Source organism: Cebus imitator, unplaced genomic scaffold, assembly GCF_001604975.1.
Source record: "Cebus imitator isolate Cc_AM_T3 unplaced genomic scaffold, Cebus_imitator-1.0 Scaffold355, whole genome shotgun sequence".
NCBI lineage: Eukaryota > Metazoa > Chordata > Mammalia > Primates > Cebidae > Cebus > Cebus imitator.
Genome location: NW_016107670.1, coordinates 714412 through 730691, shown reverse-complemented (window position 1 = coordinate 730691; position 16280 = coordinate 714412). Strand labels below are relative to the sequence as shown.

Sequence of the window (16280 nt, the reverse complement as noted above, 5' to 3'; positions counted from 1 at the left end):
TGCACCTGAAAAGTTTTATCCAATAGCTGCTGAAGCAATCTCCTGTGACTTTAAGGATAGTTTTACCTGTTACCGTCACTTACCAATCAAAACTTGCCAGCTCTCTTACTAGTGCCATTAATTCTTTCTTCCCATATAAAATGTTTTAATTTCAGAGATTTGTCTCTGTATTTTATTTGACTTCAATCACTCAGTGACAGCCACCACATCCATCCAGTTATACAAGCCTAAAAGCCAGGAAAGCTCTTCCCTCTCCCTCCATATCCATTTTCCATCAAATCCCATTGATTTGCCTCCTTCTTATCTCACAGATCTCCCTGTTTCTATCTCCATCACCATCTACTTATCTCTTTTGTGGTCCATTGCAGTCTTTTTCTAACTCACCTCTTCCAGCAGCTAGTCTTGCTGTGCTCCATTCTGCTCCTGATTCTGAAATTATTTTAAATATTTTTTTAATGTAAATCTCACCTATCTTCCTCTAACACCCTTCACAGGCTTTCCCTTGCTCTTGGGTTAATGGGAATGACTATGGTTTGTCTCTGCCCTCATCTAGTTCCACCACCCCCTCCTCCTCTATTCTTTACCACAGGGTTCCTGGTTCCTCCTCCCCTCTGGGTCTTTGCACAGACAGACCTTTCCCCTCCCTCTCTCTGCCTAATCAATTCCCATTTAACCTTCAGACTCAGCTCCAACAGGACTTCTTTAGGGTTACATTCTTGAAGCGTCTCCTCAAAATAAGCCAAGTCCTCTGGATTTACATCTCCATGGCACTGTGCATTTTTTCTTTTTAGAAATTGTATACTTATCCATACTAATTTGATTATTGACTCCGAGTGCAAATAAGTCAGGAACCGCATCTCTTTTGCTTACCATTTTATCCCGAAGACCTTGAGGTCCTCATTCTCCATCAGCTGTTGTCAGCTCTCATGAGCTCCAAGCATACTAGTGCCACAGACCATTGAGTCCACGCTCTGCGGGACGGTGAGGAGGCACAAGTGCCCCCACTAATCTAGGAACCCAGAATGGCTTCTGTGTTTTGCATTTCAAAAAAGGGTTAAAGTGTACATGAGATCACTCTACAGGGGGTGAAAGGAAACAATGCATAGGTTAAATAGCACAGGAGAAAAACCCTGCTTCTGTGTGGAAATCACCAACAATGTTACTTCTTGTGTTGCACCTTCAAGCACATTGGCTAAGACCATCTGAGGATGTTACCTATTTCTTGTCTACTCTCTGCAAAGCATATACCCATTCTATTTATTCTTTCATTCAAAAGCATGCAGTGAATGCTGATTTTGTGCAAAAGCACTGTGTAAAGTACTGTGGTGGACAGGCAATGGTTAATAAGAGCTATTGCTCATGGAGAGTCTACCATGTTCCAGGGCTATAAATTATAAGTGCCATTTACAAGCAACATTTCAAGAAAATTACCATCTTATGAAAAAGCAAACACTTAATAAACCATGATACAAAACCAAAAGAAACAAGCAGGGCTTTATAATCTGCATTATTTGAGGTCCTCAACATAGTCCAAGTTAAAGGCATTTGAGAACTTTATGAGGTCTCAGAGTTCTAATTAAAAAGTACTCTTCCAGGGTTCTTAATTACTCACCAGGTCATGAAACTAATTACAGCTCCCAGTAGCCAAATACATTGGCATCTAGATTAGAAAAAACCAGTGTTCTTATTCAAACAATTGGTTATTTAGAAGATAACCTGGTTATCCTGTGGTGAAAAAATCCAAGCACCATTTAGCAAAGAAATATTCATCAGAGTGCCTACCATGTGTTAAGTGCTGTAGACACAAAGGTGATAAAGTCATGAACCTGCCTTCAAGGTCAGGTTTAGGGGAGACTTAAGAGATCAAGTAAGCGTTGAAAAGAGACACAGAGTAGAAAGTGGGACGCAGGCCGGGCACAATGGATTATACCTGTAATCCCAGCACTTTGGGAGGCCAAAGCGGGCAGATCATCTGAGGTCAGCCTGGCCAACACTGTAAAACCCCCTCTCTACTAAAAATACAACAACAACAAAAAAGTTTGGGGTGGTGGCACACACCTGTAGTCCCAGCTACCCAAGAGGCTGAGAGTCGAGAATCACTTGAACCCGGAAGGTGGAAACTGCAGTAAGCCAAGATCACACCACTGCATTCCACCCAAGGCAGGCAGGCCAGGAGCTGTGTCAGCAATGACCTCATTGAGGAGGTAACACCTAAGTTGAATCTTGAAAGGTGTATCCATCAAATAGTTGGAAGGTGAAAAAGGAGCATGGACAAAGACACAAAGGAATATAACAACATGGAAGGTTGGGCAAACAGTCAGCAAGGCCGGGCCTGGGTTTATCACAGGGTTAGGCAATGGGAAGCCACACAAAGATATTTTTTAACCAGCTAGATTTTTTAATTTGTGCATGAAATATTCATAGCAGCACTGCTGACAAATAGCAAAAGGGCAAAACAACTCAAATGTCCATCAACTGATGAAAGTATAAACAAAATGTGGTATATCTACACAATGGAATATTATTTAGCCATAAAAAGGAATGAATTGTGATACATGCCACAACATGGATGACCTTTGAAAACATGCTAAATCAAGAAAGTCAGATGCAAAGGGTCATGTATTATAAGCGTCCAACTATCTGAAACATCCAGAATAGGCAAGTAGATAAAGAAAGCAGATTAGTGATAGTTGCAGAAGAGAAGACAGGGAATAAGGAGCGACCGTTTAATGGGCAATGAGCTTTCCTTTGGGGTGAGGAATATATTATATTCTTGAACTAGATCATGGTCAGTGTGGTGGTAGCTGCACAACATTCTGAATATAATAAATGACACTGAATTATACACTTTAAAATGGTAAATTGTATGTTATGCATCTTTTGTTGCAATTAAGAAAAAATATAAATTTTAATATAAAATAAATTGGTTTTAAATTATAAAAGCAATACAAAAAAAATTTTTTTCTGGTAAGGAATTCAAGAGTGAAGTTTAATTGGCTACTATTTTAAAAGCATGTGACCTTATGGTCACATGCTTTATAAAATGTGTGAAGTGGCCGGGCCCGGTGGCTCAAGCCTGTAATCCCAGCACTTTGGGAGGCCGAGGCGGGTGGATCACGAGGTCAAGAGATCGAGACCATCCTGGTCAACATGGTGAAACCCCGTCTCTACTAAAAATACAAAACATTAGCTGGGCATGGTGGTGCATGCCTGTAATCCCAGCTACTCAGGAGGCTGAGGCAGGAGAATTGCCTGAACCCAGGAGGCGGAGGTTGCGGTGAGCCGAGATCGCGCCATTGCACTCCAGCCTGGGCAACATGAGTGAAACTCCGTCTCAAAAAAAAAAAAAAAAAATGTGTGAAGTGTTAAATAATTTTTGCTATTACACATAAACCACACTAAAATGCCTTTCAATAAGCAAAAGGAACCATTTTAAATACAGGGAATTCTAATTAGACTGGCATAGTTAAGGCCAAAAATATAAAGTAGCCATTGCTACCCATTTATCTTCAACTCTTGCCTTTAAGAGGCAAATGAACACAAAATACAGGTGAATCTTGCTTGGTTCTGAGACGGTGAAGGAATTTCCCTCATATTTAAAAATATTCACATAACCAGTTATATAAATCTAAATATAAAACCAATCTCCAGTAAGTTTAAAGATGGCACTCACTATCTTTGTGAAAAATTTAACATTACTAACGAAGTCTAATCATATATTTAGAAGGGGTAAACAGTGATAGCATTTACTAAATTGGAATTACTATTAAAATTCAAAAACTGAACATTTTCATTTAACCACAAGCCAGTCTTACTTTTAAATCAGGACTGCCCAACAAAATATCCTGTCAGATTCATAACGTAAATTCTGGTGTATGAGATCTATTAAAGCATGGTACACATGAAAAAGTCCTGAGACATTTGTTTTGTAATAAATAAGGCAGTAGCCAATAATTACTCATTAGTAGCTTTTTTGAGATAAGTTATCAAGTCTGCCCTTTCTCCCTTCTTCTTAATGCCAGCAAAGATCATTTTTGTTCCCGGGATGTACTTCTTGGGATTCTCCAAATACTCCATCAGTGTTCCTCTCCCCAGGAGATGCGTTTGTTCTTATTGGCATCAGCGTAAGTGAATCCAGAGGGCTGACCTGTCTTCCGCCCAGAGATACCATGGAGATTGGGCCCAGTCTTGTGTTTGCCTCCCTTTTCCACGGTGTGGCATTGGGAACACTTCCGAACAAAAATTTTCTTGCCTTTCTCAACATCACCCATATTTAATTCTCTTTTAGCACCACCGGCGCAACAAAGGTTACCGCTTAGAAGCTGGACATCCCTCTCAATACAGAAATGTTTAAAACTAGCAATACAAAAATAAAAATTATCCTCCATAGCCCCAACTCTCCATTCCTACTCTACAAAAGTAATTATTTAAGTTTTTTATTTTAATATCTTCTTCCAGAACTGTGTTTTATATACAAGTGTACAGGGGTGTACATGTGTGAGGGTGAGGGGATGTATGATCTTATGATGCACTCTATTTTTCCATTTAAGCTTCTGGAGAATCTTGGAATTTAAAAGTTTTTGTATCATTATTTGTAAGTTGAGAAGAAGTCACTTTAAATTATAATTACCTTGTGATTGCTTTGGCCTTCAATTTTTTTTTTTTTTTTACATTCATGAATCAACAGCCTGTAAATAAACTGACACTGACACAGTTGGGTGTTAAGGTGGGGTTTGCTAAGAAAGATTTGTTCTATCAAAATAATTTTCAAAAACCAGTTATATGATGAAAAGAGAGCATTGTGACCATAGCAATAACTCCCACAGTGGCATCAACCTGAACAGGACCGTGACAGCAAGAGAAAACATGAGAGGTGAGGATGGTAAAATGGTTCTAGGTAATAACGCGTGAGTGACTAATTTACAGGAAGAAAACTGCATTTCACATTCAGAGACACCAACTTCTACAGTCAAAAAGGTTTTGAAAAACAGATCTCAAATAGAAGTTAAATTGAAAAACATAATTTATTCTTTTGAGTTAATAAGTTAGTGTGATAAAGTCAACTAAATCATGTTTTCACTAAGGAAAAGGGCGAAGCTTTTTGGAATGTATGAAACAAGGTCAAAGACAGGTGTGAAGCAAGATCTTTTGTGAGACAGTCAACATTTAGTACTTAATCTTAGAAAACACATCAGAAGGCCAGGCGTATTGGCTCATACCTGTAATCCCAGCACTTTGGGAGGCTGAAGTGAGTGGATCGCCTGAGGTCAGGAGTTCAACACCAGTCTGACCAACATAGTGAAACCCCATCTCTACTAAAAATACAAAATTAGCCAGGCATGGTAGTGCATGCCCTGTAATCCCAGCTACTCAGGAGGCTGAGGCAGGAGAATTACTTGAACCTGGGAGGTGGATGTTGCAGTGAGCCAAGATCGCGCCATTGCACTCCAGCCTGGGCAACAAGAGCGAAACTTCGTCTCAAAAAAAAAAAAAAAAAAAAAGAAAAGAAAATGCATCAGAAGAGATGAGTCTATCTCTACCTATAGCCTTAGGAATTGAATCTGTACTAACAACTTAAGTAAGGGAAGCTATTTCTAAATCTGTTTCTTGACTGTCTCAGACAAAATTGCTCCATGATGACTTGAGTAGTAAAAGAAATCATGCTATTTAGCCATCACATTTTTATTTCAGGGTTAGAATCAATACTCTGAGTCTTAATTTTCTTATCAACAAGGAGAACAGTTTCAGCTCACAAAGTCATCATGAGAATTACTGACATAATTGATGGAAAGCATTCAGCACAGGGCTTAGCACATAACACGTGTTTAATAAATGTTCAATAGTATTATTGTTGTTAATATGGTGAATATCATCAACGTGCCTTTCGTCTAGGAGTTTATAATTCAGTGTCACAGGCAAGAAGCCAAATGCAATAATAAAGATGACTTACACACAAAATACATTCCTTTTTAATCATGTTATAGAGTATTTTAATGCACAACTGCTTAATATGAGACGTGTTGCTAATATATTAATTGATCAAACTTCTAAAATCATATTTTAAACGTACTTGAGTGACCAATTGAGAATTCATCTTTTTTTTCAACTTTTGCTTTAGACTCAGGGAATATTTGTGCAGCTTTGTTATCTGGGTACACTGAAAGTCTGGGGTACAAATGATCCTGTTGCTCAGGTACTGAGCATAGTACCTGATGGTTAGTTTTTCAGTCCTTGCCTCCCTCCCTCCTTCTCCCCTTTAGTAGGCTCCAGTTTCTATTATCGCCATCATTATGTCCATGAGTACTTAATGTTTAGCTCCTACTTATAAGTGAGAACATGCCCTAGGAGAATTTACGTTGTACTTTGTTTTTTAGTGTCTTAGATCCACCAGGAAAGAATGAAACACTGTTCTCCTTTCTAGAGGGGAAGCGAGATATCAAGACCAATGTAGCCACAGCTGTCTATATAAATTGTTCTAGAACAAACTGAGCACCAGGTGTGGAGTAGCCACTAAACTGCCCTTGGGAAGGTCCTTTCCAGCCTGGACGAGTGATGGCAGTTACTCAGCACCCAAATGCAGCATCATGTGGACAGGAACAAGGACAACAGCAGCCATTGTGGACTTAGCGATAAGGGGTTGTACTCATTTTAAGAACCGCACATCTGGAAGACCCTTTTCAAAATGAAAGGGAAGTTCCATGAAGGCAGTGGCTTTGCCTTGTTCAACACTGTAGCCCCAAACAAGAAGAGTCCCTGTACCACAATAAGCAATCCATATCCAGGAATGAATGAAGGCTTGGATCATGAAAGTCTCCAGGAATCTCTGTAAAGTAGGAGGAAAAGAAAAAGAGGTCCCAAATGACTGATAGTTGACTTTCCAATAATTGTGGTAGGTAGGACTTGAACTCCTTCTCTTAAAATTTGGTAAATGAAAAACAAAAGTGACATTAATAGCACCCGGTTTGTCAGATAAATAAATATATTTTTGGCCTACTAATCACTGAAAGTATTCAAATTAAAAACAAACAAGGATGTTGTACAGATAAAAGAGTTCTACTTGAGACGCAGGATTAGCTAATATAGAGGTTTTTGACATTTTGAGGTTACTTACCTTTTGAAATCAGATGAAAGCTATGAAGCCCTCCATAGAAAAACCCATATGCAGACATTGCACCAATCACAGGGGTAGGAGTGGGAGTGGAGTGTGGGAGAAAAGGAGCAGAGCTTAATGGGTAATTCATTAAAGAAAAGCAGGATAAGAAGGGTCTGATGCCCCTTTTGAATCTATCTCAATCCGTCAAAACACCTCTTACCAACTCTATTGTAAAGCACATGTTTATCTTCCTCCAGCCAGTTTTGTAAATTCACAGTTATGCATATTGGTTAGGTTAGTTTAAGTGCCACCATTTTTGCATAGTTTGGAGAAGACCGTGGATTTAGAGGGACTTCCAATGTGTGCTTGAGTTTTGAGGTACTGGGAATCGAGGCATAAAAATAGTTTTACTGACAAGAGTAACAAACAACACTAAAAGGAAAGACCAAGAAAAAGAAAGTACAACTTCAATGGAGAAAGAACTAGGAGGTGAATAACAGGACACAGTGGACATTTTGGACAAGGCTACAGAATAAAGGGTGGGTTTTCTCTCAGGAATTCAAAGGCACACCAATGAAGGAGGCAGGACTGAGAAAGTTAGTTCAGTGCTCAGGTGGCTGAAATGGTGACAAGAATCTTTGTGCTTTGCAAGATCTTGTGCTTGCTATAAAGTATTAGATATTTTCTACTTTTTTTCTTGATGTGACTAGGAACTTATCAGTTAGAATTGAAATATTAATATTTTAATATTTTATGTGACTAGAAACTTATAATCAGTTGGAATTTAATATCTAATTAATATTACAGTACTTATATACATTTGCTGACCAAGTAAGGCACATGGTCAGCAAATGTATATAAGTACTCTATAAAAAGAACGGACAATAAGAGAGACGTCAAAGAAAGCTTGCTTACATTTGCAAAAAGAGAGAGACCAAAAATAGGAAGAGGTCACTTTGGAATAGAAAAGTAGTAAAAAGATTTGAAAGATGGTACTTGGAGTGAAACATACATAAGGAATGGCTTGAACACAAGCAAAATGGAAAACAAACCAAGCAGCTGCAAAACCATCCCACTTTCTAACCAGATAAGAGTATTTCCCACCAATGTGAATCAATTTGAAATTACTGAATAGTCTCTCGTTAGGCTCCTGAATATCTTCAACACTCGATTATCAGTAAATGCATGTGGGTCTGCATTTTATTGATGACACAAAATAGTTGCACTCCAGGCTTTGCTCAAAAGAACCACTTAGGCTCCCACCCCTTGGTGTTCATTAAAACCTCCACTGAGGCAGGGCGTGGTGGCTTACGACTATAATCCTAGCACTTTGGGAAGCTGAGGCAGGTGGATCGCCTGAGGTCAGGAGTTCAAGACCAGCCTGGTCCACATGGCGAAACCCTGTCTGTACTAAAAATACAAAAAAAAATTAGCCAGGCATGGTGGTAGGCGCCTGTAATCCCAGATACTCGTAAGGCTGAGGTAGGAGAATTGCTAGAACCCTGGGGGCAGAGGTTGCAGTGAACCGAGATCACACCATTGCACTTCAGCCTGGGCAACAGAATAAGACTCAGTCTCAAAAAAAAAAAAAAAAGAGGAAGGAGAGAGGAGAGGAGAGGAAAGGAAGGGAGGGGAGGGGAGGGACTCAACTAAAAGAACCACTCTTAGGAGGATTGCCTTACAGACATGTGGTCTTGCCACCCTTCTAACATCCTGAAATCTATCTCCAGATTAACTCAGATTAGCCAAGACCTGGCTACCCGGACAACCTTCCCCTGCTCCTCCCATAGCCTCCTCCCTACAGAAGGGTGTTATGCGTCCTTCTTTTGTCACATCTTCAGCTTGCATAAAAGGCACTCAGAAAAGCCAATTCTATGACATTCTACCTTGTGTAGGAAACTTGTTTAGCACAATTATAAGGCACAATGTTCATGTAAGAGAAGTTCCAGTCTGAACTCAGCACCAAAAACAGATGTGCTCTTTCTGAGCAATTGCTTTAGTACACATACTGTCGACTCGGTAACAGATAATGTGCCTTTCCTGACCCCACCTCGAAAAGTTGGAGGCCAGTAAGAGTGTAGGTCATTGCATGAAGCACTTTAAATCTAATTCCAAGCTCTGTTTTATGTTAATGACTGACTTTCTTCTCCCTTTAAATGTGTAAAAGCATCAGTATTTGCCTGTGTCCTTTGCAACTGACTTAAACCCTTTCTATAGAAAGATAGATTGTAAATATATGATTGATTGGATTTCTCCTCTTGCAAGTGGAAGTCCACCTGGTCTTCATCCCTAAATAATCAGATTAATGCCTGGTGGGCTTGCAGCAGGCCTACAAGAGATACTGCCCACTATTTCTGCATCTGTCAGAACCTCCTGGACGTTCAGCCACGTGTCAGGTACACCAACACCCACACACCCACAGCCAAATGCCAAATCAATCAGGATTGCCAGGAAGTTCCAGGAATTAACAGACAGCTTTACACAACCAGAAGGGGACAAACTCCAGTCATGCCCAGGAGTATTGCTTTCAAGTCTCAAAAAGCGAGGCAAGTCACGTTTTCAGAAAATCCGTCTGAAAAGAGAACTGTATTTTACACATCACACATAAGTGTCTTTGTATTACACATCACATTCAACACACTTTACTGACCACCTACTTTGTGCTAAAACAAATGACAATGTTGAAGGGGACTTAAGGACAATAGAGTTTTGGCCCTCCCCACAACAGAAGATAGCAGGGACTCCTGGTGAGCGTGGACCTTGGGCATCAGACAGGCATGGCTCTGAGTGCTCTGAGTCTTGCCTTTGCCACATATTGGCTGTGACTGCAGCCAAGCAACTCTCTGAGCCTCCATTTCCTCATTTGTAAAGTAAAGATGATGATGATGATGATGGTATCCGCACCTTGTCTCAAGGTTGTTGATTTGTAAGGGATTTGGCAGAGTGTCTGACATACAGTATGACTTAGTAACTGTTACCTTCGCTCCAGTTCACCTCTCTTTTTCCAAAAACTTTAAATCACTTCAGTGAGTGAGAACATTCCATAAAGCTAAGTATAATCAAAGGCACATTGAAATAATTACTATAAAGAAAGAAAAATAATAACACGCTCTCACTTGCCTCACAACTCTATTAAGGTTGCTATTAATCCACATTTTTAAATGAAGATGCTGAGGCTCAGATATGTCAGAAAGCTCGCCCAAGTAAGCGGCAGAGTTGTGATTTGTATTCACGTAATCTGACTCTAGACGCCATATTCTTAACTGCTTGTAAAATACTCATTTGAAATACATGAAAAATTCTGTGGAAGAATAGAGGAAGGGGCAATTTATTTCTACTTGGGAATGGTGGTCAAAAAGCCTTTGTGAAAAAGAGAACATCAGAGCTGGGTCTTAAAAGAAGAGCAAGATTTCATTTTGATAGAAGTAAAATGGAAATGGAGATATAAAAAGGAGGACTATTCCAGGCTGAGAAATTGGTGCCAACAATGTGGAGGCATAAAAGGACATGATGTGCTGGAAAACAGGGAGAAATTTGCGTGGATAGACATGTCTTGGCTCATGGATACAACATGGCGTAAACCAGTCACGGTAATCCTATTTCCACTTCCCAGACAAAGAAATGAAGCAATAGGAAGAATCAGGGAACAGGTTGGGGCCAAATAACATCATGCCTAGAACATCTTCTGGAACGTTTGAACCTTAGAGGCAATAGCAGTGAGCCGCAGATGGTTATAGAAGAGGAGATACATGATACTACCCATGTTCCAAGAAAACAATTGTCAGTAATGTGGGGGAAATGTTAGAATGAGAGAGAGAATGGGCCGGGCGCGGTGGCTCACGCCTGTAATCCCAGCACTGTGGGAGGCCGAGGCGGGTGGATCACGAGGTCAAGAGATCGAGACCATCCTGGTCAACATGGTGAAACCCCGTCTTTACTAATAATACAAAAAATTAGCTGGGCATGGTGGCGCGTGCCTGTAGTCCCGGCTACTCGGGAGGCTGAGGCAGGAGAATTGCCTGAACCCAGGAGGTGGAGGTTGCGATGAGCCGAGATCGCACCATTGCACTCCAGCCTGGGTAACAAGAGCGAAACTCCGTCTCAAAAAACAAACAAAAAAAAAAGAATGAGAGAGAGAAAACAGTTAAGGGTCTCCTGTTATATTTTAGCTAAGAGACAGTAAAGGGCTGGATGGGGGCAATGGAAGTGAATATGCACACAGATATCCCAGAGGAAAACCGGCTGGGCTTGACCACTGATATGGGTGCCTCGAAAGGCCAATAAGGAAAAGAAGAAGAAAGCAGTTATTATTGTAAAGTGTAAAATATTGCTCTTAGGAAATCAGTATAGTAATGGGGTGTACTGAACGGCAATGAACAACACCCAACTAACAGAGATTTAGACAATAAAGACATTTCATTACCTCACAAAAGAAGTCTGGGCTGGGTGTGGTGGCTCACATCTGTAATCCCAGCACTTTGGGAGGCTGAGGCGGGTGGATCACCTGAGGTCAAGAGTTTGAGACCAGCCTGCTCAACGTGGCAAAACCCCATCTCTACTAGAAATACAAAAAAAATTGCCAGGGGTGGTGATGAGTGCCTGTAATCTTAGCTACTCAGAGACTGAGGCAGGATAATTGCTTGAACCCGGGAGGCAGATGTTGCAGTGAGCTGAGATTGCACCAGTGCACTCCAGCCTGGGCAACAGGAGCAAAACTCCATCTCAACGACAACAACAAAGTCTGATGGCAGAGATTTCCAGGGGTAGTTCAACTGCTCAGTGATGCTAGAGACTGGGCTGGTGTCTCCAAAATCCCCTAACCTTTTCCTCACAGTCTCACATGGTGGCAGCAGCAGTTCCAAGAATCCTTTCTTGATATGAGAGTATCCAAAAAAGGCAGGGCCTCTCTTCCCAAATCCTAGAAGCTTCTGAACAAACATCCTGTATGCCAGAATGTTATCACTGGCCACGCTCAGCTACCAGGAAGTTGGAAGAACAAGTATCTGGTAAATGGAGGTAGGATTACCGTGACAGGCTGACACCATGATGTACCCACAGGCCACGTTTATCATGGGCTGATCTAATTCAGGTGTTGATAAGGAAAAAGAGGTCATGACTGGTGAGTGGGTAGCCAGCAGTGTTTGCCAAAAGCTTTTTGAATAAGCAGTCAGCCTTCTAGAAAATGGGAATTTGCAAGAAGATCCTGTAATAATTGGGAGTGAAGCATCTTGCTGATGAAAGCCAAGCTCCTATTCAGCAGCCTCAGAAGGGATGGCTTAGCCCAATTTCCTTTCTCAGGACCAAGAGTGTATTTTGAGTTGTTGAGCTTGGCAGGAAGGTGGAGGAAGGGATGACACAGAACCACTAGGATTTGTGATTCAGACTGAGAGAACTTCTGGCAAAGTAGTCTCAGGTGAGAAAGAACGTTTTCTCCTCCCAGCAGTCTTCAGAACTGAAGAATATTGGCTCACAATTTTCACCAGGGCTATATAATCCTCTTTTGCATGTTCAAGTTCTAACAGGTCCAGTTCAATTACTACTTCCTTCAAGACGCTTTTCCTATCACTGGTCACCTTGTGCCCCACTGTGCTATTTACACACATTTACATCCACTTTCCAATCACTCCTGATGCACTTGCCTTCCAACCCTACATACGCAAGCTATCATCAAATCCAGCCAGCTTGATCTAAATAGCTACTGATTCTGTCCACCTCTCTCATCTTCATTGCTGACAATAATGCTTGAGTCTAACGGCCATGTACTACATGCCAGGCATTATTCCATATATCTTACACTTATTAATCCATTTTATCCTTTCAACAACCCCATTACGTAGATCATAGTAATTATTTTATGCAGAAAGAAACTTGGAGACACAAATAGTAAGGAACTGGATCAAATTCACACAGGTAGTAAGTGACTGGGGTACTCTTAGGAGTTCATGCCTCAGTTGATAACTACACTGCCTCTGTCATCTAAACCACATTCCATTTGACCTAAATACTGCAACAGGTTCCTATCTGAACTCCTTGTCTGCACTCAACTTCTTTTCAATGCATTTATCCTGGAGTTAGAATGACCTTTATAAACCACAAAATATAATCGTGACACAATCCCACCATCCCTGATGCTCTCCATAATGTAGCCCCGCCTACCTGTCCTGCCTTATTCTGTGTTAGCCTTCTCCTCAGCCTTTGGACTCTTAACTACCTCGGCTGTTTCCTTCCTTCCTACCCCAGGACCTTTGCACAGACAGTTCTCCCAACCTAGAAGGCTCTTCTTTACTTCCAATCCTGTCCACCTTACCTACTGTTATGATTTGGCTGTGCCTCCACCCAAATCTCCTCTTGAATCACACTTCCATAATTCCCACATGTTGTGGGAGGGACCCAGTGGGAGATAACTTGAATTATGGGGGCAGTTTCACCCCATGCTGTTCTCATGGTAGTGAATAAGTCTCACAAGATCTGATGGGTTTATCAGGGGTTTCCGCTTTTGCATCTTCCTCATTTACTCTTGCTGCCACCATGTAAGATGTGCCTTTCACCTCCCACTATGGTTCTGAGGCTCCCTGGCCATGTGGAACTGTAAGTCCAATTAAACCTCTTTTTCTTCCCAGTCTTGGGTATATTTTTGTCAGCAGTATGAAAATGGACTAATATACCTACTTAACTTCTCATTGTTCACATCACAATTTCAATGTCACTTCACACTAGGGAAAGCCTTCCCCTAACTAGTTCAAGTTCTGATAGGTCATGGCAGATTCTGTTAATGCATCACTAGATCATCAACCTCCTCATGAGGGCAGGGCAGTATTTGTGTACTTTGTTCATCAGTTTATCTCCAGTGATGAACCCAGTGTTTGGCTGAGGAATTAGTCCACTTTATTACAGCTACAAATCTTAGCTCCCTTGCCAAAGTACAGATTCTTTGAGGTCCAGGACTGTGCCCTAGAGAAGCAGTCAGCTACAGTAAAGAGAATATGGCCTTTGGCCCATAGTAATTCAAAATCCAACTATACCACAACCATATCTGAATGCATGACTTCTCAAGTCTCAACCTCATCTTCTGTTAGTGGGAATAATGGCATTGTGAAGTCTAAAAGAGATACTGAAAAGAGCATGCTAGCGAATCTATCAGCAAATGCTTCTTAGATCTTTCTTCCCGGATGCATCTTTGGGTCCCAGGGGATCAATGACATAAGCAGTGAGAATAAAGAGCTGAGATTCTGTGACCACCCCACACAGTCATCACAGGCCACAGGTCATGGCTTCCTTCTCTACCACTGGGCATGCCTGGGTGCCACCATGTGAAAACATGCAAAAATGTCACAGCGAGCAAGAGGTTAAGGATTCGCTAGGAGGCCAAGGGAAGAAAGGGAATAGAATGAACCTGGTACATGTTAAGTAGCCACTAAGCCAAAGTCGTTTTCATACATTATCTCATTTAATACATAGCAAAAAGAAATCTGACTCTACAAATGAGGAAACAGAGGCTCAGGCAGGTTAGGTCTCACCCATCATCTCAGTGCAGGTAAGTGGTAGAGACTCTGACCCCAACCCAGATCTCTATTTCTCCATTGGACTTGCTCCTGCCACCCCAGGACACTATCCCAAAATGAATCTCTTCCTCACTCTTGCTTCTGGGTAAGTGTGCATTATAAGGCCCAACGCATCTTTATGCATATTTACTGTCAACCTGACCCTGATGTATGTGGGAAGAATCAGGCAACTTAGTCATATTTGAGCATGCAGTATCTCAAGATTAAATATTTGCAAATGAATTAAACATGTTAGAGTCTATATTCTTAAAAGCTACATACTACTTGAGCAGAAAGACTAACTCTCTATTTTGCTTAATATCAAAGTTGGCTAGATAATTTCTTTTAATTAACCTGATTTTGAATGAGCTTTAATTTAATGTATTAAGAGCAGTTAGTCATTAGTGTTCTCTGGGCCTAAATGAAGTTATACAAAATGAGTAATGAAGTCTAAAAGGGAGGTCAGGAAGGACAGAGTAAGCTCTATGCCCTCTCTCTAAGATGCTACCCCAGATTTGAGCTTGCAGTGGAGAAATAAGCTCCGGTACTTCACACAACTTGTCCCATCACAGAAACTACGTGCTACGGTTATTCAAAATGCAATCCACCCACTGCCTGCATCTGAATCTCCTGGGATGCTTGTCAGAATGCCACTTTCTGGTCTACAGATTCAGAGTCTCTGAGGATGATGCCCAGAAATCAGCATATTATCAAGCACCCCTAGATATTTCTAATTCATCCCAAGGTTTGAGCTCCTAAAACTTAAGAGTAAAAATGTACAAATCATAATAATTCAACATATTTATTCCAAGGGGATATATATTTTTTAAACTTGAAATGTTTAAATAAATAAAATATTTATCCCCGCAACTCTAAAAACAAGACATTCTCCATTTCGAAATGGGGGATGTCAAGTTTTGAAATATATACAGCATGCTCTCTCTTTAAACACAGCCAGGCATCAACTGCCTTGCACCTAGGAGGAGAAGAGAGCAACAGTTAGCAACTCACTAGTTCAGGAGATCTACACCATACATTCCAACAACCCTGACTAACTCACCTTTGTATTCAATTCCTAAGTAATTTGATCTTGTGGGGGAAGGGCGTGTTTTCTAAATTTATAACTTCAGAATGATCTTTGGTTAGAAATAGATTCCCTGACTCAACTACTAATTGCATGTTCAGGACACTCTTTTATTCTTCTGTACAAGCACCAGAAAAGGTAATATTTTAGATAAATTACTTCCTTTTCTTATTATTCTCCACTGCTAAAGCCAGTTGCCTGCTAACCTACTAATTAAAATTCTGGATATGGGAAATTAATTTTATAAAAGTAACCTAATAGTTGAACAGGTCCTTGTGATTAAACTAACACCTCTAATCTTACACCAGTTTAGCAATCTCCGTTCCTTTGCTTCCTGGGACTTGCCACAACCCTGAGTTCCCTGAAGCTTGATGACCAAGTCCCCAAGCATGGGCTCATCAGTTTCAGGGTTTACCAGAATCTCCCCATTTGGGAGAGCTCTGAGAGTTTTATCACCTTGGAAACAGGCTCTCTGAATGTGCATAGAAAGAATATTTTTTAAAGCACCATAAGAAAACAGGGTTTAGTTACCCCCAAATGTAAGAGTCACGATTCAAAACTG

At 40.8% G+C, this 16280-nt stretch overlaps 1 protein-coding gene and 1 pseudogene across 4 annotated transcripts in view; both read right to left on the bottom strand.

Moving 5' to 3' along the window:
- Positions 1 to 16280, bottom strand: part of GDA (guanine deaminase) — a 117398-nt gene that overhangs the window by 99812 nt on the left and 1306 nt on the right. The window lies entirely within an intron of this gene.
- LOC119467949 lies at positions 3955 to 4271 on the bottom strand (annotated as a pseudogene).